Source organism: Pongo abelii, chromosome 5 (genome assembly GCF_028885655.2).
Source record: "Pongo abelii isolate AG06213 chromosome 5, NHGRI_mPonAbe1-v2.0_pri, whole genome shotgun sequence".
NCBI lineage: Eukaryota > Metazoa > Chordata > Mammalia > Primates > Hominidae > Pongo > Pongo abelii.
The window spans coordinates 141,533,148-141,559,014 of NC_071990.2; the positions used below are offsets into that span (position 1 = coordinate 141,533,148).

A 25,867-nucleotide genomic window follows, 5' to 3' on the forward strand; every position below is an offset into this window, starting at 1 on the left:
TTCTGTTTGTAACATGGGCATTTTGAAGAATGGATGCAGTATAAGATGCTACTTTAGCTTTTTATGTAGATATAATGAATTGGAGCATACATGGCTGTCATGGCTATTTATAATCATTCCTTTATAGCCTTGAAAAACAATTGCAAAACAATAACATACCACATATTCAGTGTTTTCTGATGTACTAAGTCAATGTAAGTTTCCTGAAGTCAACTAGTGTGCAATGTAATTAGAGTGCTACCCTATATCTCTAACAGTTAATACAGAAACACAGAGGATATGATCATACAGCATATGCAGAATGTATGATTCTGTACGATATAGGGTGGCACTACAATTAGATTGCACACTAGCTGATTTCAGGAAATTTACATTCAAATTAAGGCCCTGTCTCTTTATGGCCTGAGCCAGAAGGGAGCCAGGCTCTGCCACCTGCCCAGCTGCACTTGCCAGGCACAGGGGACTAACACCATAGTAGGGCAACTTGAGTGGTAGAGCTTGTGGATGAGGTTCAAGTTTGGCACCAGGGACTCCCACTTGGGTTAAATGAAACGCAGAGGGGTAAGCTAGACTTTAATCATGTCTTGAATCTGTCAGGTTGGTCACGTTTCAGGGATTCTTTTGATGGGTATGAAGTGACACACATTTCAATTCTGGAGTGGTACCTAGAGGGCAGGCTCTAGACAGTTTGACTTGCTTTGCATTGTATCCTGGATCATTCATTTACTAGTGATGTGAGCTGGGAAAAGTTACTTACCTTTGGAGCTTCAGTTTCCATTTTAGTAAGTGTCATAGGATTGCTATGAAGATTAAAGCACGTGGATAAGCCATGTAAAGTGCTTGAAACAGTGCCTACAAAAGGGTGAGCACTCAGCAGAGCCTATTTATAATGATGATTATTGTTGTTATATTTAATTTGGAGAGGCATAAATAACTGGCAAAAATTAGCAAAGTAATCAAGAAGGAGTATACGCTTGAGGCAAATTGGTTCTCACCAGGTTTTGAATGCTGAGATTATCTGAAGGACAAGACAGACATCCTATTTACTTCGTTGAGCCAACATTAAGGAACAAAGGGAACAGAAAAATTGGAAATATTAATACATTGACACTGTGGGTGAACCTTAGGGATGCCATTGAACAGGCTCAGAGAGCAGTGTAGAAACTAGGAGGTTGTCTGGGTCTGGGGGCTTTGGTCTGCTGGGGACTTATGCTGGGTCAAGTTGCCTGAGGAATACCATGGTTTCAGCCTTTGTGAGACGTGACAGCCTCTGGACCTCAATTCTAGATTGGTCTGAAAATTGGGATAGAATAAAGTTGCGAGGCCTAGGTGTGTGGGTCTGGGAGAAATAAGGCAGGGTTAGGGGAGAAGAGTTGAAAATGAAGTGCTCAATTCTTTTCTACAAACACTAATCACTGTAAGCCCTCACAGGAGGAAGAATAAATAAAGGCTTGGGTAGTTAACTGTAACTATGGTGGGAGCAGAACTGAATTCTTAAATGATGCATGAGATTTGTGGGATGACTAAGCCCAGGAAAAAGGGAAGGAAAAAGTGGTCAAAATCTCTGAGACTGGGATGAGAATGATGTGTATTTATGAGTTATTGAAACTCTGGTCTGATGAATACAGAATTGAGATGGCATGATCCATGGGTAGGAAAGAGTAGATTATGAGAGTATTTTACCAACCAGGCATTGGAAAGTGGATATGAAGGGGAAGGCAGAGGGAGTCATTAATTATTCTAAACAGAAGAATGACACTGTATTAGTTTGTTTGTACTGCTATAACAGAGTACCATAGACTGGATAATTTATAAAGAACAGAAATTTATTTCTTACAGCTCTGGAGGCTGGGAAGTCCAAGATCAAGACACTAGTAAGATTGGTGTCTGGTAAGGGCCCAGTCCCCAATCCCGACTTGGTGCTTTGAATACTGCATCATATAAAGTAGAGGAAGGCTGTTTCTCACTTGGCAGAACAAAAGACAGAGGGAACCCACTTCTTCAGGTCCTTTTTATAGTGGCATTAGTGAGGGTGGAGCCCTCATGACCTAAAGACCCTCCCATTAGGCCGCATCTTCCAACGCTGTTGTAGTGGGGATTAAGTTTCAACACGAGTTTCAGAGGGAACAAAAACATTCAAATCGCAGCAGACATATGACACAAAAAATCAGGAATAACACATACATAAAATAGTGTTCAACAAAAAATTACTTTGAGAGGCAGAAAGAGAATGGAAAAATCATTTTCAGAATACCTGCTATGGGTCGACATGACATATTTGATGTAATTTCATTTATAATTACAATCTTATGTTTAGGTGTTAATGGGACTTTTTTTGTTGAAAAGGAAACTGAAGCTAAGAAAAGGTAAAGTAATTTGTCCAACTCTTACTAGTGACCACTGGTAAGAGGGTAAGATTGGTTTCAGACCCAGGTGTGCCCGATTCCAAAACATGTCTTTTCTTGTGCCATGCAGTTGCCCACAGTAGTGTAGAGGAGGTGGGGAGAAGTTAGAAAAATCCAGGCAATTAGGAATGCAAGTCCAAATAAAAAATAGCTTCCCCCCGCCCCCTGCCACCCTTTCTAGCATAGTTTATGCCTCTGTTGTTGCTAATCCCATTCATCTTGTACTTTGGAGGTTCTTACACTTGTTTTATTCTTACTCTCCTTACTTCCGCTGTGTTTCTCATAGTTGCATTCCTGGTGCTCTTTGCACAAAGTGACTTAAGACAAATCATCAAAGCGTACTTTTTAAGTTGGATGAATGCACCATCTGTGGAAAGCAAGCAAGGAAAACTCTGGAAGCAGATCAATCTGGTTTTATGCTATAGATTACTCACTTACCAACTTTGTGATTTTGGCCAAGACACACAATTTTTTTTTTTTGGAGTCTCAGTTCCATTGTCAATAAAATGTATGAGAGTCAGACATCATACACTGAATTGTGGTGAGGAATGATGTCATATATGTCAATCAAAGTGCTTGACTCATGTAATGGAATCATACATTTAGTTCTCTTCTCCCTTCCTTTGCACTATTCCTTTGAATTGAACTATTAAACATTTCAGAGAGTATCTCATAGAAGAATATAAGCACATAAAGAAAAATAATAAAAAGTTAACTGCATTAAAAAATTCAAATAAATAAGGAGAATAGTATGATGGATGATCATTCTACAAATCATGGTTAATGATGCTTTGTCCCAAAAGCTATGTTATTAGCTTTTAGGAGAAGCTTCAGTTCATAACCTGTACATTCATTAAACCCCAAAAAGGCAAATGGATTGCACTCAAAAGTCAATAGGCTGAATAAAATCACTTTTTAAGGAACATTTTCTATTTGTTATTGGTCCATTTGGACCTCAAAGATAAAGGATACTAGTTATATAATCATTTATACAACGATGAGAATGATAGGTAATATAATGGATGAGAGAATCAAGATGAAAAATTATTTCAATAGGCTTAAATAATGGACCAAAACTAACAAGATAAAATTTAGCAGGAATCAAAGTTGAGTCCTACATTGAGGTTTATGCTATTAAATTCATATTACAGAAGAAAAGTGATATATGTAGAAAATAATTCATATGAAATCTATAAATCACATCTTAGTATTTTAGTTGACCAACACTAAATGAGCTTACCCTATGAAGTGACTGTGAAAAATAAATAGAGCATGAGATGGAGAGACTAAAAATGAAACTGAGTCTGATGGAAGATTATAAAAAGGGTTTAGACTATTTTTTCTAGTAGGAGTTGTCTTACTAATATCATCCAGTTGAGTACTTACTTATACCAATCAAGTATTTTAATTTTAATGTTTATCAATGTTCCTGAAGTTTTTGAGCTGATAGATGTGCTTCTCTCCGTCCCTGGGCCCAAATCTACTCTCTGTCCACTTGCTGGATTTTAGTTGAATTCTCCGCTTCAGCTGCCCAGTGATGGCACAGAAGTTTGGGTTGTGAGATGCAAAGATAGTTTTTTGCGTGTGTAGGTGTCTAGGGGTGGGAGAGATGCTGTCCAGGTTGCAAGTATGGAAAAAAAATTTCCTATATGAGATTGTCCAAATGTTCCAGTCATCCCTTGACTCAGACATCTCCCTCCCACTCAAGTCCCTGAAATTCTGTGGTTCTCTTTGGTGACTCTTGCATACTCAGCACTCTGGGCCTGGAGAGTCCAGCTGTGAATGTTTTCTGCTTCCACAGTCACTGGCTCTCCCACTGGTTAGATAAGCATTATGAAGCTCTATGTATACCCTTGTGATGGTGAGAGCCATCACTACCTGTTTTGGTGCTCAACATGAGGCACCCTTAATAACTAACTCTGGACCCTACGCCAGTAACATGCTGCCATCTAGAGTTTTGTGGTTTACCATGGAATGTCTACTGGTTGGCTGTAGCCACCTCTCCCCATTGCCCCACCTCATTGCCTGTGGCTTTCAAAGTCAAACACACACAGAAATACATACACAAACAAAACCATTCAACATGACTTCTGTTATTTTTCAGCCTTCAGAAGAGAAATATTAGAATTTGATGAAACTCATTGATTCTTTCCTGCTTTTGGCTATCTTGTAGGGTGCCACATCTTGTGATCAGGGAGAGAAAGCCTTAGTATTATAGTCTTTTTCTCCTACTCTGGTAAAACTATATTAATATTTTTAGAATGCTGGTTGGGAAAGATAATATTGGTATAGAAGTAATTTACAATGAAGTTTTTCTGTTGGATTTGGTGTGATTGTGTTCGTTGGGAGGGAGTGGGAGTACAGAGTAGCACCAAACTCCATGTACAGCACCAGAGTAATCCAGTTCTGTAGATCTTCTTCCAAAATGAAAGTATCTGCTATATTCTTAAAGTCATGCACTTTCCTGGTGAAATGGGCAGTGGTGGTGGAGGTGGTGGTGTGTGTAATCTCTGTTCCTGGACAAGTCTCCTACTAAATTCCTTTGAGAACACTTGGTCAGGATCACTCTTTTCTGCTTTTTCAGCCAGTGGATTTCTGTTGTTCATTAGCAATCCTAAAATCAGGTTAAATAAATATAGATTACATCGGTGGACTTTTTTAAATTAATTTTTTATTGAACTCACTCATGATAATGCACAGGAGTATTTTCTTCCAGGGATTAAAGACAAAGGAGCTGCCATCAAGATTATGGGATGGGGCGAAGGCCAAGCTCTCTGTCAAATATTTGGATGAACTGAGGAGATTTCCCTGGTAGAAGTGAAGAAATGAAGACAAAGTAGACATAATGGCCTACTTTGTCTCCTTTTATCTGTAGTTGTGCTTTCCAAGTTTTTAGTTACCCATAGTCAACTACTGTCTGGAAATAGGTCAGTATTGTACAATAAGATAATTTCAGGATAGAAACAAAGACCACACTTACATAACTTTTATTACAGTATATTGTTATATTGTTCTATAGTATTACTAATTATTGTTGTTAATCTTTTACTTTGCCTAATTTATGAATTTAACTTTACTGTAGGTAGATATGCATAGGAAAAAAAAATAGTGTATATAGGGTTGGGTACCATGCATGGTTTCAGGCATCCACTAAACGTCTTAAGCATATATTGGGGGGATTACTGTACACGAAGAGATGATGTGTGGAGTGGATTTCTGTTTAACTTTACAAGGCCCAACTCAAACCTATAAGTAGAATTTTTAGTAAGGCAGCAAAGCAAGATTGTCATGGCTAAAGCTCTTAAAAATAAATTCAGTTGCTCTTGTGAAGTGGTAGATTCCCGAACTCTGAAACGGTGGAAACAGAATTTTATGGCTACCTAACAGAAATTTGATAATAGCAAAGCTACCAGACGTTTCATGGAAATTTCTTTCAACTTAAAGACTCTCTGATACCCTTTGTAACATTTGATCTAGACCCAGGGATGTTCTTTACAATATCTCTATTTTTCATTCGTTTTTAGAAGATTTGCTCTTCTTTCAACAATTCCTAGCCTTTCTCTCCAACTCTTAGTAGTCCACCTTTAGTGACATGAATAATTTAAATGACAAAGCTGATGATCTAATATTATACCCCAGGGATACACTTCTCAACTAGGCTTGTTTCTTTATTTTTGAAAAATGCAACATTACTTTCAGTAATTACTTTATGACTTGACCTTCTTCCCGGGTAGGAGGATGCTGAATAGGGAAAAGAAGGCATGAAAAATTTGTAAATAACACTAAAATTGTTTTTATGTGTTGATTCATGTATGTAGGGATATGTAAGTTTGCTATTACAACTTGTTAATTAGAAACACTTATCATTTGTAAATGTTTTATTATTTCAGTCACCTTGATTCACAGTTACATGGTAGATAAAGATTGCCAGGGTAGATAAAACACAGGAGTTATTCCTAACATTAAGCGCTTGTTAATGGAATAAGACATTCTGATGATGCAATTCTTGTTTGGAATTTGAGTGACATTTTACTCTTAACCAAGAATTGATCAATAGGAATCAAGCCTCCTAAATCCATTTCAGCCTTAAACATGCACTCAGAACTCAGCAAGTGACTGTAACAGAGGACTGTTTTCTTCCTTTTTACTAGAACAAAATTTTGCTTAGAAGGATGAAAAGAAAGGCAATCTTCCCTATAATATTATATTAAAGATAAATAAGAAAATCTAGAGAAGACAGAGTGGAAAATTGAGTCACTAACTTTTGGTAATATGAAAGAGAATATCATAGCCATTATGGCATATGGTGTTTTCCTATCCTGACATAGCATAAATTTTACGCAGCCATTGAAAACCCCCAGAAGTAGGAGGATATCTGACACTTTGTAGACACTCAATACATTTTGTTGAATGTTGAATAAATAAACCCAACTTTATCTCAGTTAAATTTTAAATTCTTTAGGAAATTTTCACCATTCTTGAAAATTTTAGGGTGACATTCTTTTACACGGGATGCAGAAAACAGACACAGTCGATTTTAAGACAAAAACATAGTATTCAAGTCATCGTAGTAATTGGATTTATTAATTGTCATTAGAGAGTTGGGAGACAATCTTCATAGATTAATCTACCATAGTCCACGTAATTGTGGCTATCTATGTCTTCAGAGTTAAGTTTTATATAGATAAATATTATATAATATTGTAGCATTTGTACTATTGCATAAAATATGAGAATTTTAGGATTCTTAGTTTTTGCTATGTATAAATAACCTAGATGGATATTATACACCATGGTATTTAATATTCCATATACTATGCTTGTATATTTATATATATATTATTTAAATAAAAATCTGAATTAAATAGGTGGCATGCCATATCTATACAAGGTAAGCATTATTTAGAACAAATGGAATCTTTATTTATATCTTTAAATTAGGTAATAATTTCTGATTGATAGTCCAAACCTAGCTTGGACCTCAGCAGTGTTTGAGCTGAATAGATAAGATAGTACAACTCTCCAAATGTGCAGTTGGCAAAGTGCCCTGACCAAATTCAGAAAACATGCACAACTCAGGGATATAAACATGCAGAATTCTAGAAAATGGAACAGAATTGCAATCAGGCAGCATGGATATATAATCTTGTTTTCGTAGATAATTCATGCAGATAATTCAGTGACCTTAGATATAGGATTGACTACAGCATAAAATCATTTTTTTCTATGTCAAAGCCTAATTCAAGGTGCTTGATGACAGAAAACATTCCAAATAAAGGTTTATAAATACAGAAAATAGTATTTTACACACAAACACATCCTCATACACACCTCAATATATTGAGATTGAAGACTTTACAATATTCTTATTTTCTTGTAGTTTTATTTACTACTCGAGTACTTAGAGGTCATTCTGAGAAAATATCTTGGTTGTAGTTAATTTTGATTAATGGATTGTAGACTGAAGACAAGAAAATGCTTGTCTTTGGGATGTCCCATTTGAATCACAAACAAATGTATTCCTTATCATCATTAATGCATATCTTTGCTGCTATTCCCTAGGGCTTTACATTTAGAATAGTTTGGAGCAAATTTAATTTAAAAACATCTATATCATTGCAACAGAAGTAATATATGATTTTCAGGACACATTCAAGGAAGCAGGGAGAAAAAGAGCAAGAGTGAGAAGGAGAATTTAGCAGCAGTTTAATTGCTTTCTCTTGTGTATTAATTCTAGGGTGTGGGGAGAGGGTTGGGGAAAGAGTGCAATTACATCAATGTTATGGGCTGGAAATTCTGCCACATATCCATTGAGAGAAAAATGCCTTACAAATATTTTTCAAATGATTTAGAGTTGGCTAAATCCAATGCATGTTTTTACCATGAATTTTTCATTTAAAAGGTTTTAAAAAATCATAGATTTTAAGAAAGAAAATGTAATCCATATGTTACTGATTCATTCACACTTATCATATTTTGCGTGAGTAAGCTGGTGTCCAAAAACGTTTACTTTTTTAAATCAGGAAGTCACATTTTTAAAGCACCAAAAAGGACCTTGGACCTGGAAAGTTTCAAATTTCTATTTAAACTCAGAACCCAAGGAATTTGAGTGGGTTCTAAACTTGGCAATATGCCTTCATCCTAGTTAACGTATTGATGGAGTTATATATATTCGTGTACATATGAGTTAAAAGTGAAGCTGTTAATTCTGCTTTGATATCAATGCTAGATATATTCATTTAGACTTCCTCATTTGTTTGCCATGAGGAAACAATTCGTGACTTGTTTTATTATTTAAAATATTTTATATATTGACCTATATCTTTAAATATACAATAAGTGTTATCAAACATGTAACAAAGTTGGTGTATGGAAAAATGCATAATTTTCCCTAAGGGCTATTTGCTAATATGGAACACTGGCCTCTAAAATGTGATGAAAGAAGAACTGTGGAACAATGGGTCATGATGGCTAATTTTATAGGGAACACATGCATACAATATAATTTAAAACACATGCCACAGCAGTTATAGTAAAAGAGAATTAGAAAGGAATTCTGCTTCATAAAAAAAGAAAACAGTTCCCTCTTTATCCTGACAGAATTGCATTTCTCTTCTAGGAAAAAGATCCCATTCACTAATGCTTTAACAATTGCAGGGCCCACCCATAAGGTTCACATATATTCTCTCAAATCTCCTCCTCCAGTTTTGGCCTATCTGCTGTGATTTTGCAAAGATGTGATATGAAATTAAAGGCTAATAGTCTAATATGCATCTGGCATCTTTCTAATGTAATATTTATTAATTGCTATTCAAAACTAAATGTTGTGTGTCATCTATTACTCTCTCTCTCTTAAACAATGGACTGCATTAATATAGGAATTTTAAGGGAGAGGAACAGGTCATTTTGTCCATTCTTCTGTTTCCAAGCAGACTTTAGGCTTACAGTAAAAACCTAAAGCAAGTTAGATGTTTGACTGTACTATTTTGAAGAGCTTAGGAGTGGCAAGATAATAAACTTCTAAGCAATTAGTTGCTAAAATTTTGTCAGAAGTTCGTTATTCATACCTCCAAAAAGAAAAGAAAGCAAAGCAAACAAACAAACAAACAAACAAAATCCCTTCTCTCTTTGTGAGGGTTAATTTGATGTATGGCAACTTGACTGGGACACAGGGTACCTAGATATTTGGTTAAACACTTATCCGAGGGTGTCTGTGAGGGTGTTTCTGGGTAAATTACCATTTGAATTGGTGGACTGAGTAAAGCAGATTGCCCTCTCCATGTGGGTGGGCCTCATGGAATCCTTTGGAGGCCCGAACAGAACAAAAGGCTGGGTAAGGCAGAATTTGCCCACCCTGTCTGTTTTTGAGCTGGGCCATTGGACACCCACACACAGATTGGAACTTGCACCATCCGCTCTCCTGGTTCTCAGGCCTTTGCACTCAGACTGGAAGTACACTTTCAGGGAAAGTGTACAGGAACGAAGCTTTCCAGGGTCTCCAGCTTGCCAATGGCAGATCATGGGATATGTCAGCCTCCATAATTAGGGAGCCAACTCCTTATAATAAAAAATCTCTCTCTTTTTAGATAGAAAGATAGATATCTAGATATCAGATTGGTTCTGTTTCTCTGGGGAACTCTGACTAATACATTTTTACTGTGATTTAAACCTATTTCTCCTTCTCTTATTCAATCCTTTATAAAGAAGAAGAACAATTTGCTAGTAACCTCATTATAAAACTCTTCATATTCTTGAAGATAAATTGTGTATATTGTTTTTAAACCACAAGCCTCTAAACCAGAAAAAATATTGTTAAGATAAGATTTTGACTAATATTTAAAGTGTGCCCTGTGGTTAGGATGATGTGATTTGCTTTTAGTTAGAATTAATCATATTGTGCCAATAAATGCCCCTCTTGCTGAGTTAGTTTCCCCAGCATTTGATTCTCATCCATCTGACCTATATTGTTGGTAGCTCTCTGACCAGCACGTGAGTATGAGCCTCCCTTGCTTCCCTTGCTCTCAATATCAATATTGTGTCTTCAAACAGGAAGTGGATTTCATGCTCACTTGCTGCTTTTCAATACTAGTCCTAAAGTCTCAGGGATTTCATTATGACCAGACCTTTTTCTTGCAGATATGAAAGACATTGAATTTTACTATTCTTAATCAACTGCATAACATTATGGAACTATTATTATTGTTTAAGGAAATTCTTGTTAGTATAGAAGATTTGTAATAAGAAAGTAAAAATTACGGAATTACTTATTTGAGATAATTACGGCTAAAATTTTTAATGTATTTCTTTTCAAGATTTTTCTATGTACATGGTTTATCTTAAAGTGATTAATGTTGTTTTAGGCTCCTTCAATATATCAAAGTATTTGTTTTTCCATGCAAATTAAATATTTTAGAAAACATCATTTTTAATGGCAGTGTAATATTTCATTTACTTAAAAATTTCTTTATTGTTAAACTCTTCAATTCCTTTCATTTTTTTGATCATTTATGGAGTTACAGGATTAAAGAATATAAAGCTCTTTTGTCCTCTTTAATATCAACAAATTTGTTTCAAGAAATGTTGCACAATTTATTCTTCCACACAGTGTATACATATATAGAGGCTGTTTTGTCACACCCTTGCCAGCACTTAATAAAAATAAATAATATTTTAAAGATAATTTCTATTTCTAGTTTTAGAAATGAAAATGTTATCTTTCTGTGTATTTCTTTAATTGCTGGAGAGATAGAATAGCTTTTCGAATACTGGTCATTTTTACTATTCTATAAATTTTGGATTCATGTTTTTAGAAAATTTTTCTATTCATGCTTTTATGTTTTGACTTATCTATTTGTTGATTATTTGTGTGCATACATTTATATATCTCATATATACACATATGTAATGTTTATATATATATGTATTAACTCCCTCAACTGTTTTTTTTGTATTTTTATTGCTTTTATTCTTATTATAAAAGTAATACATACTATCTTAAAAAGTTTGAACAGTATCAAAATATACAAATGAGAAAGAGAGTCTCATGTAATCTCACTTGCAGGAGGCAACCACTGATAACAGTTGGGGCACATTGGCCCAAATTTTTATTTCCTAATAGTGTTAAATGTTGATGGCTTCCAGCTTCATCCATGTCCTTGCAAAGGATTTTTCTATTTATGCTTTTATGTTTTGACTTATCTATTTGTTGATTATTTGTGTGCATACATCTACATATCATATATGTACACATATGTAATGTTTACATACATATACGTGTGTGTGCATATATATGTATTAACTCCCTCAACTATTTGTACTGGCATTTTTTTTTGAGAAATTGACGGTCCTCATTTATATGCAGTGCAGTTTATCATCTTTTTCCTTTGTGAGTGTTTCCATTGGTTTCATGTTTAAAAAGGCCTTTCTTGGCAGTTTTTCATTTTACTGGCACACTTGTTATATACTTTTCACTGTTGATCACGGGCTGGACACTCCCCAAGATCAAGGACATTAATTAATTTATTTATGTATTCCCAATACTCATTGGACTAGCAGAATGCCTGGATAAATACTAATATCTAATTACATTTTTGTAAAAAGCCAAAAGCATTGCCATGGCATTTTCCTCTAGTTTTTGAAGAATGGATAGAATTTCATTATTTAATAATTAAATGGCCGGTGCGGTGGCTTACACCTGTAATCCCAGCACTTTGGGAGGCCAAGTCAGGCGGATCATCTGAGGTCAGGAGTTCGAGATCAGCCTGGTCAACATGGCAGAACCCCGTCTCTACTGAAAATACAAAAATTAGCTGCGTGTGGTGGCAGGTGCTTGTAATCCCAGGTACTTGGGATGCTGAGGCAGGAGAAATGCTTGAACCTGGGAGATGGAGGTTGCAGTGAGCCGAGATCGCCATTGCACTCCAGCCTAGGAGACAAAGCAAGACTTTGTCAAAAAAAAAAAAAAAAATTAAATAGGGTCATTGAAAAACTACAATAATCAGAAGAAAAGTAATGGATAGAGGTTTACTAATATTTTGTTGAATGGCTAACTAAAAGATAAACTAAACTGTAGAAAAATCAGAATAAATATACTTTGAGTAAATAGTTTTTATTGTTCTCCGAATTTTAATATAATTAACTGAAAGTGATTTATAAACTGTAAGTATTTACAATATGATTTACAATATGTAGATTTGTATTAGGTAACGTGTTGGGGGCAGAATTCTGAGATGACCTTCAAGACCCATCCCTCTTTACCTCTTGCCTCCTACCTGCCCCCTGCCTCCTTGTCCTGTATCATCTCCCTCTCTTCAGTGTGGAAAAGCCCTGTGAGTATGATAGCTGTCACTCTCATGATTAGATTACATTATATGGCCATGATGAAAGAATTTTTCAGATGGAATCAGGTCCTTAAGCAGTTTAAAAGAAGACAGGCTTTCTTTGAGATCAGACATTCCATCTCCTTTATGCCTTGAAGAAAAAAGCCAATATGAGCTCTAGAGCTGCAAAGAAATGTATCCTACCAACACCATGTCAACTTGGAAGAGGATCCTCCACCTCAGATGGGGCCGCAAGCCTGAACAACACCTAAATTACAGCCACGGGAGATCCTAAGCAGAGGATCCAGATAAGACACGCTCAGACTTCTAGTCCTTGGAAACTGAGATAAGCCAGCCACCAAGTTTCGTAATTCTTATTCAGAAATAGAAAACAAATACAATTGGAAATATCTATCGTGTGCACTAGAAATTTTGTAAACCTTTTATCCAAGAGTTTGACTTCAAATATAACCTAAAGATTTACGATTTCTACTTGGCCATGAGAACGTCGAAGTGTTTGTACAAGTGAGACAAATCAACATGCAAAAAAACAAATAACCACATTAAAATATGAGCAGGCGGGGTGGCTCATGCCTGTAATCCCAGCACTTTGGGAGACTGAGGCAGGTGGATCACCTGAGGTCAGGAATTCTAGACCAGGCTGGCCAACATGGTGAAACCTGGTCTGTATTAAAAATACAAAAATTAGCTGGATGAGGTGGTGCACGCCTATAATCCCAGCTACTTAGGAAGCTAAGGCTGGAGAATTGCTTGAACCCAGGAGATGGAGGTTGCAGTGAGCCCAGATTGCACCACTGCGCTCCAACCTGGGAGACAGAGCAAGACTCCATCTCAAAAAGCAAACAAACAAACAACCACACACACACACACACACACACACACACACACACGCACTAAGATAGCTAGTGTCTCACATCAGTCACAATAGCTCTTATTAAAAAGTTAAAAAACAATAGATGCTGGTGAGGAAAAATGGGAATGCTTATACACTGTGGTGGGAACATAAATTACTCCAGTCACTGTGGAAAGCAGTCCAGAGATTTATCAAAGAACTTAAAACAGAGCTGCCATTCAACCCAGCAATTCTATTACGGAATATATATCCAAGAGAAAACAAATCATTCTACCAAGAAGACACACGCACTTGCATGCTCATCGCTGTGCTATTCACAATAGCAAAAACACGGAATCGACCCAGGTGCCCATCAATGCTAGATAGGATACAGAAAATATTGTACATGTATGCCATGGAATACTATGCAGCCATAAAAAAAGAAGAAAAAATCATGTCCTTTGCAGCAACATGGATAGAGCTGGAGGCCATTATCCTAAGCAAATTAATGTAGAAACAGAAAATCAAATACCCACGTTCTCACTTACAAATGGGAGCTAAACATTGAACACATATGGATATAAACATGCTCAGAAAATTTGAGCACACGTGGATATAAATATGGGAACAATAGACACTGCGGACTACTAGAGGGTGGGGGAAGTAGGTTAAAAAACTACCTTTTGGGTACTATGTTCATTACCAGGGTGATGGGCTGTGCACTTCAAACCTCAGCATCTGCACATATATCCCCTGTATCTAAAATAAAAGTTGACCTTAAAAAAATAATTCAATAGAAGCACAATAGTTAAATACTGGGCTTTAGGACTAGAGATGGTATATTGATATATGTATCTGTTGCCTCTTCTTTCCCAGATTCCACTGCAGAAAATAGATGAAGTTTAACACCGAAAAATAGTAGATAGAATGTCATTGGAAAATAATTGCAAAAAATTTTGGAAAATATAAAACAAAGAAAGCATCTTGAGAGACAACTAAGAGGGTCACAGGTGTCAATGTACTAGGTTCTGAAGAACCCTGGCTTTTCCAGTAGCTTCTCTGGATGCTAGAAGTCAAGCAATTAATACCTTCGATAGTTGAATAAAAGACGTTTTCTACATGGAATTGTATGTTTGACCAAAATACATAGAAAGGCAAAATAAGCAGTTTAGACATCAGATGACCCTTTCTTACATAACAACTGAACAATGTGCTATAGCAAAATGAAGGAGTTAAAAAGAAAAAGCAAGTTATAGTCATTAGAGGACAGTGAACTCCAGGAGAGAGATGAGAAGTAGACTCAAGTAGCAGCTTTGCAAGAGACCTAGAGAGAAACCAGTCCAGACAGAAACCCCAGAATGGAGGGCTGTAGAAGCAAAGCCTGCAGGAGAAAACAAAGGAGTAAGGCTTATTAGAAAAGATAATATTATGGATTATTTGGAATAAAAGAACTATGTATGTGTACCAAATCATGTAAGTGAAAGAAATATAACATTTATTGGTTAGAAGATTGATTACATAAGTTATGGTAAATCCATGACATAGAATACTATGCATCCATGAAGAAAAACGAAACACATCTATATGCATTGATATGGAACATATCCAAAATACATTATTGATTGAAAAGACAAGGTAAGAAACAGTACATATTTTAAGCATCCATTACTGGTTTTTAAAAGATGGATACACAAACTTCCATTATTAACTTCTGTGGGCAAAGACTAACTCTGGAAGGGTATGCAGTAATTTGGTAATAATCGCTGTGGTTAGGGGAAATGGAGAACTGAGGAAGGAGGGATGGGAGGAAGGCTTCATTCACCTGCAGACTTTTAAAAATCATTTGTTTATCATGTACATGTATTGCCTATTCTAAACAACCTGAATTTTTCACCATGCATATATATAATCTATTCAAATTAATGCACCCTCACCCCATCTGGTCCTTTCAATTTCACTTACTCAGCTCCACTTTTTCTTTTTTTTCCGTAGGACTAACATTCTAACTTATTTTATAATTTATTTATGTGTTATATTTTTATTCGTTCCTTATATCCTACTGCTAGAGTATAAATCCCAGAGAGTTTGGACTGCTTTGCTCTTCATCCCAACCACCTAGAGTGGAACTTGGCACACGCGGAGTAATCTGTAAATATTTGCTGAATAAGCATTTAACAAATATTTACAGAAAAAGGAGAGACAACATTGCAATATTGGTATTGTATACACATAGGTAGTGATAATGGTTTTGACAGGAAGAGTTTGGTAACAGTGGGGATGGGAAAGAAGTCTATATTTCCCTATTAGGTATAAAATTTAAAGAGAAAGAGATGCTGTAACTCTCTAGAAACAGAAATAGAGATGTCTTACAAGAGGGAAGTGGTAACTGAGCAGAAAGCCTTCAGCTGGCACTCAAAGCAGACATGAAAGACCCCTATAGCAATGAGCTCCGTGAATGAACTGACAAGAGTAAATGTGAAAAAAATTAATAAGCACACAGTGTATTTTAACATTAAAATGATGCAACAGAAAACGATATTGTTATATAGAAATAGATTCTCTGCAAATTATAAGTAAAAAGCATATAACAAAATAGAATTTCTTGTTGTATTTTTAAATTCAAGTTTTAGAAGTATAGTCATGTATAGATAAAATATAAGGAGATATTCTATACACAAAATAGCAACAGTGGTTATATCCAGGCAATAACATACTTTTAATTTTCCTTATATTACAGTGTTTTCAGTATGAGACAAAGATTGTGAAAATTGATATTTCTTTTCCTATAACATCGATGGAAATAAATGTCTATATTTATTTTAAAAGCAGATTAGTTAAAATGCCTATTTTTGTAACCACCATTTTAGTCTTTGTTTTACAATATTTAAAAATATGTAAGTATACAACATACTTGAAGACCTATGCTTTTAATATTACTAGAATCTTTGAGTACCAAACCATGCATTTACTGTAGTTGAGAACACCAGACAAATGCAAACAATTGCTGAAAACAACATATTAAGTGTATGTGACAGTAGAATAGTATAGATATATCAGATTTTTCAGCAAGGAAAGATCACTGTTGCCTAGAGGAATATAGTAACCTTGAAGAATGGGTAATAATTATAGGAAGAGAAAATAATTTATCAAGTGGGAATATGGCCATGAGTAAAAGAACAGAGTGAGTTAGGGGATCCTTTTACTCTTAGATCAGAGACGTGGATGATAATGGTAGAGTAGTTTTAAATTTTCAGAGTGGTTTTGTGTACATTGTGTCAGATGTAACATAAGCAGGGTGAAGCGATGGAGAGCAAGGGCTTTGGAGACAGATTAGTTTTCAAATCCTGGTTCCACCATGACATGATGTGGCCGAGAGAAAGCCAGCTTTGAAGTCAATTAACCCTACAGGGAGGGTTGCTATGAGACAGTTCAAGGAGGGAACGTGGGGAATCACCCAACCCTGTTTCTGGCACACTGCGGTTGCTGAATAGCAGTCAGTTCCTTGCCTCTTCCCACCTTCCCACTCTCACAACATCCATGTGGAGGAGACAGGAAGAAATATCAGCTTCCTTTTATAAGAGGACAAACCGAGTCCCAAAGATGTTAATTTATTTACAATCACTGACGCTAATAAGCAGTGGACCCAGATCATCTGACTTTTAGCTCAGTGACAGTGACTCTCCATGATGACTAAATCTTTACATGAACACCAAGAGAATCATGATGTGGGATTTTTTTTTTTGGTTGAGATCAATTGTTTCATTCTCACAAGGCTTCATACAATGTGATATGTTATTTTCTTTGATGGATTTACCATGATCCAAAGTCTGTTCTTCAACTTTGTAGGTTCATGAACATGATTTTCAGGGCACACAGAGTATATTAACCTTTCTGGAACAAACTCACATTAACTAATTTCACAAAGGAATTTCCTTGAGAAGACTCTTTCTTAAATATCTCTGCAAACCCAGATAGGACCTAGAATGTTAACCTTTCTGGAACAAACTCACATTAACTAATTTCACAAAGGAATTTCCTTGAGAAGACTCTTTCTTAAATATCTCTGCAAACCCAGATAGGACCTAGAATGAAACAGTCAGTACACTTCATAAAACCAGAATTCTAATTTATTAATTTATCCTACATATACAAATGTCTAAAGTCCTAGATACTTGAGCTCCTTGAAAGAAAAAAAAATCAAACATATAAAACCTAATAGGACTCTGAGCACGCCATGCAGGGCAAAGAACATTGCCTGGAATTTCTGTCCTGCATAGCCCCACACACTTTCTCCTACTTAAGAATGGCTTTGCATATTCACCTTGTCTTCATTTTACGGTTTAACTTTCAAATGGTATCTTTTTTTGGAATATCTATGGTGTGTTGTGCTGTCTGACCTCAGTCTGATGCAGCGATTTCAACCTTTTTACCCCAGAAAGCAAACAGTGGGTGACATTCGCTCACCAGGATCTTATTTATAAAGCCTTCCGTTCTCTTGCACTCAGAAAAGGATATCAGAAAGCAGATAAGTGGGAGTGATAGTTCAGGATAACCTTGACTTCTAACTCACAAACAAAAGTAAATCATTTGCTAACTTTGAACTATTAATAGTAACAAATTACTTGCAACAGAGCTCAGGACAGATTGTGAGGCACCCTTGGATCTTGACCTCTGTGCCTAGTGGAGAAAATAAGTGGTTGTTTGCATCTCTTAAATTTCTCATATTGAAGAGAATAGTAACACACATAGCACATAAGCAATTTGCAATTTGACTTTATGACAGAGAAAGCAAATTTTATACCATGAGGAAGACTTCTGTCCTTAAACTTTTAAAGAAAGCAAGAATTGCATCAACTCTTTGCTAGTGGGCCATTTTGTCTGTGCCTATAAAGGAAGAAGACAGGCATATAGATTATTATTTAAAAAGATCATGAGTCTATTTATCTTAAAAAATAAAAAGAATAAAGAAAAGATAAAAAAAGAAAAGGAAAAAAGAAAATAAATAAGCTCTAAATTCCTAGGTTCCTTAGGCTTTAAGAAGACTAAATATAAACCCATAGCTTACTTTTTTCCATTAAGTAAAGAACTTCTAATTCTAGAACAAGTTTGAGCTATGATGATTTAACTTTGAGCAGCACTTTGTGCTTTCTCATCCTCTTCTTGTATTTGTGGGTCAAAAGAGAAGTCAGTAGGGACTTGTATTTCCTGTCTCATCTTTTCCTTCCTCCTTTCTTAAAACATTGTGGGAAATCAACTTTATAAAACTCTGAGGAGAGCCATGTCCATTAACTTCTGAAATGTCTGCCATAATTCTTATCTATTTCCACGTGGACTTTTCTCCCAGGGCATAGATCAGGATGAATTGTAGTATATATGGGATATATCACTATATGAAATATTTTATTATCTTTCTCTTACTTGAGTGTTACTGTTTATAATATTCTGATCTATTTATAATCATTTCTTTGCTACTGTCTGTTTGCTCTCCATTCCCTAACACATTGATAATTCCTTTGAGAAGAAATTTAAGTGAGACTTGTTTTCTTTCTTTCCTTTCCTTCTTCTTTTTTTTTTTTTTTTGAGATGTATTTGTTTTCTGTCTTTCTTTTCTTTTTTTTTTCTCTGTTGCCCAGGCTGGAGTGCAGTGGCGCGATCTCGGCTCACCACAACCTCCGCCTTCTGGGTTCAAGAGATACTCCTGCCTCAGTCTTCCAACTAGCTGGGACTAGAGATGCGTGCCACCATGCATGGCTAATTTTTGTATTTTTAGTAGAGATGGGGTTTCACTATGTTGGCCAGGCTGGTCTTGAACTCCTGACCTTGTGATCCGCCTGCCTCGGCCTCCCAAAGTGCTGGGCTTACAGCCGTGAGCCACCGCCCGCCTGGCCTGAGATTTGTTTTCTAAACCTCATCACTCTAGGTATCTGCATCTGTACCTTCTGCAGTTTCCTTTTTCTTTTTGAAATGTAAAATATTTTATTTTGAATAAGGAATCTTTTCAGTCAAGAATGCAAACATTAAAATTTCTTTTCATCTCAAGCACACAGTATAAGATTTTTGCCTGTGAAGTAGTGGGGATCCTTGGCCTTTTCAACCCCTTCAAGGTTGATTCTTCGACTCCAGAGTCCGGGCAGATGTGGATGGCTGAGGGGTGCCATTCCCTCATGGATATTTCTAACAGTTGATGGAATAAATTGTGTCTTGCTAGGATTTTCTGGAACAGACACTAAACAATAGGAAGAAATGTTTCATTAGGTAAGACCAATTACATGTTTCTCTTTGATAGAGTAAAAAAGGTAATAATACACAATTGAAAAGGCTGAGGATTTTTTTTTTTTTTTTTTTTTTTTTTTGAGACAGAGTCTCGCTCTTTTGCCTAGGCTGGAGTACAGTGACACGATCTCGGCTCACTGCAAGCTCCGCCTCCCGGATTCACACCATTCTCCTGCCTCTGCCTCCCGAGTAGCTGTGATTACAGGCGCCTGCCACCACGCCCAGCTAATTTTTTGTATTTTTTTTTTAGTAGAGACGGGGTTTCACCATGTTAGCTGGGATAGTCTTGATCTCCTGACCTCATGATCCGCCCGCCTAGGCCTCCCAAAGTGGTGGGATTACAGGCGTGAGCCACCACGCCTGGCCAAGGCTGAGGATTTTAATGACATTTTCCTCTTCATTATATTCTGTATTTTTTCTTTTCTAAATAGGTAAGTGTTCCCTGACATGAATGAATAGAAAATCAAGGAGAAATTAAGAGGAAAAATCATGGAAGGCACATGATGGACCAGGTTCATTTCTGTAAGGCAGGGGGAGAAGGTCTACATCTTCAGATGCTTAGGAGAAATACGACTCCATATGTAGAGTCCACCAAGGTGCTCAGTGAACAAAAGCAGCACCTATTGCTTAAGAAGCAGAAAAGAAGGTAAGAATACTGAGGTTATGAGTTTCTTTTAAGATAGTTATTGTTTTACATGACTTTTTTCTCCTCCGTTTCTAAGATATGCGAAATATATGACCTTAGAGTTCAAAGTAACCAAAGAAATTATTTAACCATTCAACTCAGCACTTGTTACCAGTTTCCTTGATAGAGACATCACCATGACTTTAATTTAGCCTAAGGATGGTTCTAATGAATTTGCACAGATTTGTAGGCAGCATCTGTGAAGACAAAACTTAACACCACACTAACCTTAAGCCATAACTGGTTCTAACACTGTGGCAGTTTTACTAGGAAGGTGGGGACCTTGAGGCCAATCAGTTCTTTCCCTGGCTCTCATCCAAGTCAAGCTCATGCGTTAATCCAAATGTAACATATCTGACTACCAATCCTTGTTTTTCCAGTTATCTTGATCCTCCCTCTTGACTCCTCCTCTTGACTCTGCATGCAACTGCTCCTAAACATTTTTGCCCTCTGCCATCTTAAATCTCTGTTCTTTCATAAATAAATGGATCTCCTACCTCTACTCTTCAGATGGTACTCTCTCCTTACCCATTCTTACAAAACTCTGGCTTTCCCTCAAGGCCGCTGTTTCCATTACAGTTGTTTTCAGGGGCAACTGCTTCTTCTCCCATACTACATACGTTTGTGGCCTCTTTGTGGTGCTTATGACATGAACAAAGCTGATCCAGTTGTAATACAGTAGGAAGTAGTGGAGGATGTGACACACTGGAAAGTATATGCCTCATGTAAATCTAGCAGCTGCCTTGGAGCTAGAGGAGATTTTGTCATTCAAGATTATAAGCAAACTTTTGCTGAGATCTTCCCTCCCTTCCTTCCTTCCTTCCTTCCTTCCTTCCTTCCTTCCTTCCTTCCTTCTTTCCCTCCCTCCTTCCTTCTTCTTTCCTTCCTTCCTTCCTTCTTTCTTTCTTTCTTTCTTTCTTTTTCTTTCTTTCTTTCTTCTCTCTCTTTCTCTCTTTCTCTCTTTCTTTCTTTCTTTCTTTCTTTTTCTTTCTTTCTTTCTTCTCTTTCTCTTTTTTGGAGTCTCACTCTCTCACCCAGGCTGGAGTGCAGTGGTGCAATCTCGGCTCACTGCAACCTCCACCTCCTGGGTTCAAACGATTCTCCTGCCTCAGCCTCCTGAGTAGCTACGACTACAGGTGCATGCCACCATGCCCGGCCAATTTTTTTGTATTTTAAGTAGAGAGGGGGTTTCACTGTGTTAGCCAGGATGGTCTCGATCTCCTGACCTCGTGATCCACCAGCTTCGGCCTCCCAAAGTGCTGGGATTACAGGCTTGAGCCACCATGCCTGGCCCATCTTCCAATATTTCTACAGAAGCCAGAAATTCAAGTTTTATTGGTGATATATCTCTATTTTAAATATTGACAACTAACTTAAAATGAATGAACACTATGGAATAAAGTTATCTTTAGATTAGATATGCTGTGGTGCATGCAAGTTTGTGAACTTTATTCTACTCTTTCTTTAGCAACTCTCAATATATTTTTTTGTCTATATACCAAACCCTTCCTCTTTTGAGAATTATGAAATCTGGCTTTATTAACCTCAACTTTAATCTTGACACATGGAATAGTCATCTAACTACCTGCAGTTTTTGACTCTGTTCATCTCATTCTTCACTTTGCATGCCATTTCCTTCCTTCTATAGCTAGGGTTAGAAAACTTTTTCTGTAAAAGTCCAAGAGTAAATATTTTTGATTTTGTGGTCTATAAGATATATCACAAAAATTCCACTGTGCCATAGTAGCATGAAAACAGTCACTGGCAATATAAAAATTAATGAGTGTAGCTATGTTCCAATAAAACTTTATTTATAAAAACAGGTGGGCTGGATATGTCTGTGGGTTCTACATAGTTTGCTGACTCTTAACCTGAAGGATGAAGAAGGAGTTCCTTAGCATGGAATATAAAAGCTGACATGATTTGTCTCCTGTCTACTTGAAATTTTCAGTTTTATCTTCCATTTCTTTTCCTGTGAGTTAACCAGCCATGATAATAAATCACAATTATCATTTATTTAGCACTTTCTATAATGTAGGTACTGTACTACACTTTTAATCCATGCCATATTAAGTTGTTTAATGAGAACAAAAGATAGGAGCTAGACACCTTAATTTTATAGATGAGCAAATTGAGCCACAGGGAAATTAATTTATTTGTCCAAGATCACACAGACAATAAGTAGGAAAGCTAGAATTTGAACCCAGCCAGTATAGTTTCAGTTTCATGCTCTTAACCGTTATATTGTCCAGTCTCTCTGAGGTCTTCCCCTAATCCTTGTGATGAAGGAAATCACACCATTCCCTTCTGCACATACTGTATACTGTCTCCTATCTTTGATATTCCCCCTTCCATATCTGCCTAGAAAAACTAGATCAACTATTTCTTCTTTTGGCAACTCTTCTGTGGCTTCACATCTCCCCACTGACAATGTTTTGATGCCCCTCGTTCTGTGCATAATAAAGAGTTATTTCTGCATATACTTATTTCTGCACTAAAAAAGTCAGTAGTCGTCTGCTTTTGGAATGAGTGGTCTCTTTAGAGATCAGTTTATGTCTTACCTATCTTTGCATAGTTCCTGACACAGTAGGCACTCAATAATTGCTTGCTGAATTGAATTGAGTGGGGAATTTATCCTAGGGTTTTTACTGTTTCTGATGTATCAATCAGTTCTTTTTTTGGTGGAGATAGGATTAGAGTCTTGATTTGGGTTGTCTCAGAAATCAATCTTGAAACATAGATTCATGTGCAAGTAACTTACTTGAGAAGAGAAGAAAACAGTGGTAGGAGAATGGAGAAGTGAGACAATGAAGGAAAAGCAGCCAACAAAATGTATATTATCAAGGCACCTACCAGTGTGGTCCACTTGAGCTTGATCCTACTGGGCAAGCTCTGAAAGTTAGCTTAGAGCAATACTTCAGAGTTATTCTACCCAAGGGGTAAGGTTGGTGGGGTTTTTATATACCAATTATTTGCATTAATTGGTCAAAGCCTATTCCCAGGGGAAGTTAATATTCAAACATATCCAGAATGCTGCACAGGTGGGCAACAGGTTGGCTAAAGAAAAAGTCCTCAGGCGAAGAAAGCTGGTGCTGGTAGCTGCAAGTCCAGCCAGTGTGCACTGATCAGGTGACGGCTAGTATATATGGGCAGGGTGCCCACAGCATCTGTTTCCAGCTTCCCTCCAAACTTCTGAAACTGACAGTAAGATGGAGAAATTATTTCTCCCTTTTTCCACTTTTGCTAAAATGAGACTTTTAAATGTACCTATAGAGGTAGAATCTTTCATAATTTTTACATTTTGCTCTATTTGAGGATGCATACAAAGAAGTATCATTCATATCATTTTCAGACCAGGTGACCTCTAGTGTACTCTGGCAAGTATAGTCTCTGCTTATCCCTTGGGATTGTTTTCAATCAAAGATTGCCTTCAATCCCAGAACTTTGATTAGAGGAACATTGATCAATTTCCTTGATATTAGGGCTATTGGGTTGCCACTTCTCTAACATCTGTTTCTTTTGTATTAGGTGAAATCTTCTGTTGCCATTTATAGTAGACTTTCAATGGTTTATGCACCATCCTAGGTGTTTCAACAGACGCATAGAAGAATAAATCGTGATTTCCTTTTAGAGTGTACAGAGTAGTACCCAGAGTAAATATTTAGAGTGGAATGTAATAAATGTTGCAATAAAGATAAGAACAAAGTCAAAGGGGATGTGGTAGAAAAATGGACTAATTATTTACGAGAAAATATATAATGGAGGACATCCTAAGATGACCCTCAAATAGAGAGTGTTCTATGTAATTAGAGTATCCTAAAGTCTCTCATGTTTTTAAAATTCAAGTTTTTAATATTTAAATACAGGATTGTTTGAAACAATAATCATTAACTTGAAATGTCCTCTATTCAAGTCTTGAAATAAGGCAATGGCAACTGGCAGAGATTCAAGAAAAGGAATTAAAAAGACTCTTAGAAAGTGCAATACATAAGAATAGAACATTGACTTTGAGAAGAGAGGAAAGAGAGAGAGATGGATGAGTAAACTATGAATCTGAGGTTTTGAGCTTGGAAAATTAAGTGAATGGTGTTGCAGCTAAACAAGACAGAACAGCCAGGCAGGTAACTGCCATGTGGGAAAATGCCGTGAGCTTAATTTGGACAAGAGCTAAGTTTCAAGTGCTTGTGACTCCTCCAGGTAGGGTTGTACAGACATGAAACTTGCACTGCTAAATCTTCTTAGGAATTAATTGGTCTAGCAGGGAATTCAGAAAATTGCAATAATGATAACAGTTGAGGAAATGACAACAATAAATATTCCCTTTCCATAGTAGTGGGAATGCAGGTTATTATTTTAGGAATTTCTCACATAGCTTGGCGGGTTCTGGTACATGCACCAGAAGATATCCATTATTTTGGACAGCCTCATGCTCCTTCATTCTCATCCTTTGCAAGCCCTTTTAGCACAAGAAGATTTAAACTTTAGTAGCAATAATAAAAGTATAAAAAAGATTATGTCTACAGATGGCCTATGAAAGCTGAAACTGTCTGTTAAAAATCACCATTTTTTTTCCTATATATGTCTTCTCATTTATTTTAGCTGGCATGGTAGAGAATGTTTTCTTTTTGCACATTGGGATAATTAGAGACATGATTCATTTATTACCTAATATGTGCTAGGCCCTCCACAGACATTCTCCAATTCTCCCAGCCCTGCTGCTGTTTTGCTGATAAGGAAATGGAAGCTGAGATGAGTTAATTGATGTGGCCTCAGTTGACTTCTTTCTTCCATTCTTCTTGAACATTAGAGTTAGAATCATATCTTAGCAACAGGTGGTCCCGGCAGTTGGCAGAGGACACAGGCAGAACCCAGACCATTCCTCCTTTCTGCTATGGAACCTGGCCTCCATGCAACACAATGCTTAGCACTTGTGTTCTTCATTTCAGGTCTTATATTTTATACTCAGCTTCTACACTCTCTGGCTTTTCCTACTTGTGTTTCAGGTTCTCAGTTTCTCTGATAAGTAAGTTCAACCAGAAAATGTGAAAGCATTAATAAATGAGAGAAAAATAAACAAAGTACTTGATTGCCTTTCTCTTGACGTCATACTTCTTTGTTTTCCTTCTCCTCTTTTGGAATAAAGTTGGGAGAATAAAACTACACTTCTTCTCTCTGTCTCTGTGTCTCTGCCCCTTTCCTCTCTTTCTCTTTGCCTCGTAGTATCTTTCTCACTAGAAATAACCCCTTACATACACACAGATATATGTACTACTTTTTCATCAAACTCTTCTCATTTCCCTTTCAGGTTTGAAATTTGTCCTTATTCCTTCTT

General features: G+C 36.6%; 1 long non-coding RNA gene across 2 annotated transcripts in view; it reads right to left on the reverse strand.

Moving 5' to 3' along the window:
- Positions 1-19,592: 19,592 nt before the first annotated feature.
- LOC129060084 (uncharacterized) overlaps positions 19,593-25,867 on the reverse strand; it is a 32,094-nt gene continuing 25,819 nt past the window's right edge. Inside the window, exon 3 of one of the 2 annotated variants that reach the window (XR_010140361.1) lies at positions 19,593-19,803. This is a non-coding gene — a long non-coding RNA (uncharacterized LOC129060084). The remainder of the gene's footprint in view (positions 19,804-25,867) is intronic. The other variant, XR_010140360.1, reaches the window with a different exon arrangement.